Source organism: Mytilus californianus, unplaced genomic scaffold (assembly GCF_021869535.1).
Source record: "Mytilus californianus isolate M0D057914Y unplaced genomic scaffold, xbMytCali1.0.p SCAF_11, whole genome shotgun sequence".
NCBI classification, from domain to species: Eukaryota; Metazoa; Mollusca; class Bivalvia; order Mytilida; family Mytilidae; genus Mytilus; species Mytilus californianus.
In genome coordinates, this window is record NW_026262593.1 from 56,171,369 (window position 1) to 56,175,296 (window position 3,928).

Sequence of the window (3,928 nt, forward strand, 5' to 3'; positions counted from 1 at the left end):
AATGTCAACACAATGTCATACAATACAGGTCTAGTTTGATTTTGACGTATCGGCATTTGTTGTTCAACAGTTATGTCCTCAATAATCTATCAATTGGGATTTTTTTTTTTCCGGGGGATATTTTAAGTAACACTTGACAGAATTTTTTTTTTATTTTACATTTAAATATCGAATCCCCTAAAATGCAGATCAAATGATTTCGATTTTGACCGTTTTGGCATTTAACATTCAAGAGCCATCAATGCCTTTTTGTTATTTTTCAAAGGGATTTGTTGGTTTTCCAGACAGCAGTACAAAACCTGGTGGTTTTCTGTAATAAAGTCCGGCCATCATTAATTATGATAACAATTATGTTTTAACAACAAGGAGAACCTGATGTTCCTGTGATGTTTACAATACAATAAAGACTTGTATTTGTTTAGAAGCTGTTACTAGTCAAAGATTTGCTCATATATAAGGAGACAATATTAGTTTGAGTATTTAGAGATCTCAGTCGTTTTTCACAATAAGCCAATAATTTAGCGAAGTCCTGACCTATGGCACGAATATTTTTTTAAAGTATAAAAACAAAGACTGTCAAAATGAAGGTCAGAATATATCTTCTTCTTTTCCATCTTCAACATATCTTTGTTGTTCAAAGTTATATTTCCATTAGAAATACACATTATCATTATTGCTCGTTTCTGTGTCGTGTTGTGCACGGTTGTTTGATGTTTTTTTTTTCTAATGGTTCTAGAATTATATTGCAAAATATGGTCCCAAATGTTTAGGAATTAGGGGTCAAAAAGGGGCCAAAAAAGGCATTTTTCACAAGACAAAATAATACTTTATTGAAGCTTCACTTTCCATAAAAACATGTTTCAAATATATATTCACATAATATATTAAACCAGAGTCTCTCTTTACAGATTCAACATTAGTGTGACTGAATTAATATTTACATAAAATATATAAAAATATATAAATTGTATAATTTAAGTATATTACATTCATTTTCTTTGCAATAAAATATAAAAGCATTTTTTTTCATTTTCAAAGTAAACATACGGTTTTCATACTCAAGATTGATATACATGATATGGTAAAGACGGACGACCGATGCCTCAAAAATAGTCTTTAAAACCTAACTGTTAGTCTGTCAATGTTGGTCTCTGTACAATAATTCAATTAATATCAACAGAAGTTATCCCCAGGGTTCCGCCCATCCACTTCCAATAGTTGCTACTGAGCGTCTTCCATATGCGGCTTTTGTGTTGATCACATAGCATCTGTATAAACTGACAACTGCTAGTATTCCATTACAAAAGTACAATAATGTTGCAGCAGAAACCATCCAGGAAGAAATGAAAAAATATCTGTTAATTTCTACGAATCTGTCAATGTTCCATCCCGATATCATATCCATCATTAGCTCATCGAATGTTTGAATTGCAACAACAAACGTTGCCAAGCATACAATTAAAGCAGAACCTACAATATAAATACATGTAACATGTAACAAAAAAAGAACTGCCTATATTAATATGGTTATTAAACTCGACGCAAAAAGGGAAATTCGAACTCGAATACAACTATGATGGTTTGTAGGAAAAGGAGATATCCCATTCGAACGCTTTTAATTGGTTCGTCATCAACATGGTTGCTGTCTGCTATAGAATCAGATCATGTTAATTGACTGTCTCGCAACAACATTTTGATAAAAGATGCATTATGGTATACTTAACTAATTATGGTAAGCTTAAGGATGTTCGCTACTCTTGTTTTTGAATTTTTGCCAGATATTCGGAATCCTCTGGTTTTATCTATCTATTGCCAATAAAACAAATTGCCCGGTAACCCCTACTTTTCTTTTCATAATATTATTACATATAGTTTTAAAAGCCGTATTTTAAAATCTTATAAAATCCTTGTTATTTTTTCATATTTTTTGAAAGAAAAAAGGTGCCAATGTTAATTCTATGAAAAGTCTAGAGAGAATCATTTCCCGCCAAATTTTCAATAGCTTATATCTCGAAAACAACCACACGGACCCTTAATTTTTTTCTACTTTTTCAGTTCCTTTATTTATAAACTATTGATTTATAACAGTCTTTTAAAAAGCTTGTTAGTTTGAAACAGAGTAGCGAACATCCTTAAACAATTTTTTTTTTCAAAAGTGCACAAACTACAATTATACAATAGAAATACAGGGATTCGCACACAAGAAGAACTTATATAAATCCGTATCCCTTAATTGTTGATTACGTCCACACCCGTCATTATACATGCCTGCAATAGTTATAATATTTCTAGATATACATCAATCATTAAATTTAATAATATTCTATTTGAATCTAGCATGTGTGTGAAAATGATGATAAGCTCATACAAATATTTTGTGTATATTGTGACATGTGCGTATAATGTATATTAAGACTTACCAATGATGAAATTTTCAACAATTGACACAATATGGTAGATACGAACATGGTTCATCTTCCTTATCCAGATGAAATACAGTTTCCAAATCAAAAACGATATTGCACAAACGACGGCCAAAGTTGCAAATGATCTTGAAACTGCCCACAAATCTAAAAAGGTTTTAGAAAAATTAAGTTGACTTTGTGTAAAAGGGATTATGCTAATTTTAATATTTCTGCGTTCAAACGTTGAAAATGGTCTTGAAACTGTCCACAAATCTACAAAGGTTTAAAAGAGTTAAATTGATTCCGTGTAAACGGGATTATGCTAATTTAAATAGTTCTAAACGTTGAAAATTAATTAAGGGATATGCTAATATTAGATGAAATGGAATTTCAAGTTCGACCGTGCAGAGAAGTTAAAATTGAATGCAATACGTCGATTTGATTTTACTTCTTTGATTTATATCCTTTTATCCGTTTGATTCTAACGTTATGGATACCCGTGTCTAGCAGACGGATGCCCAGCCTAGTCATTGTATGTCCAGTTGTCTCACTTATGGCCCTACAACTGTTTTATGTTATTTTGATTTGTTGAATGTATTTGTTTATTCGCGGCTTCTGAATTAAATAAAATTTGAAACTTGAAAATGTAAAAAAGTATGAATTATTACTTTCCCACATTTCAAAAGAACAGTAAATTGTTATTGCTTATGGCAGGTATCACGTACCTTTCTGTATTATGAACATTTATATTTTTTTTAAATTCATGTTTTGCCAATGAGTCAACTTTTCGCCAGTGACAAATTGACATAAAAGTTTGCAACAAGTTGCTTTGTAAAAAATATGTATTAATTCCCTAATCTTAAGTTGGACTTCAACATCTCTGAAAAGCACCAACAAATCTATTATATGGTATCGATGTTCTCCTTGTAGGGTACTTCTTCGAGTGTGTGACGTTGTAAGATCGACTAAAGCCAGGTTAAACCATATAGTGCTGAACTAAAAAAAAGGTAATACTCGGCTGTTTTTTTCGATAATCTTGCAGCATTTAGGAGCAAAAGCAAAGACAGTTCGGATCGGATTTAGAATAATGTGTCTGGTTTGGCATATCTTCGCCACTATGGTAGAAACATTTTTTTTTTTTAACTCTAAGGTTTGGATCACCATATTCAGACATACATCACCGTTTTATCAAATCTCTTCATTATTCCTCAATTCAAAAATGTTTATAATAAGAAGAACAAAAAAGAACATATCGCGATCGACCTCTGAAAACAAACTTATTATCATATAATTTCTAATGTATAACAAAAAAACCTACAATAATTGATACACAGTATAAAAGTATATCTATTAATATGCTAGCATACTTATAATTCTGTTCGTCTTGTATATTATTATCCCTACTGTACCATCTATGTGTGTTTTGTTGGTAAATGTTGAAAACATTTGAGCGAACAATGATAAATCAAAACATCCATATTGTTTAAAGCACCACTGCCAAAGACCAACATATTCTTCCTCGT

General features: G+C 31.1%; 1 long non-coding RNA gene across 1 annotated transcript; it reads right to left on the bottom strand.

Moving 5' to 3' along the window:
* Window positions 1–818: 818 nt before the first annotated feature.
* On the bottom strand, window positions 819–3,928 carry LOC127721005 (uncharacterized). Its single transcript, XR_007991027.1, has 3 exons — window positions 3,773–3,928; window positions 2,421–2,570; window positions 819–1,470 (listed from the first exon to the last, which is right to left on the bottom strand). It is a non-coding gene; the product is annotated as an uncharacterized LOC127721005 (long non-coding RNA).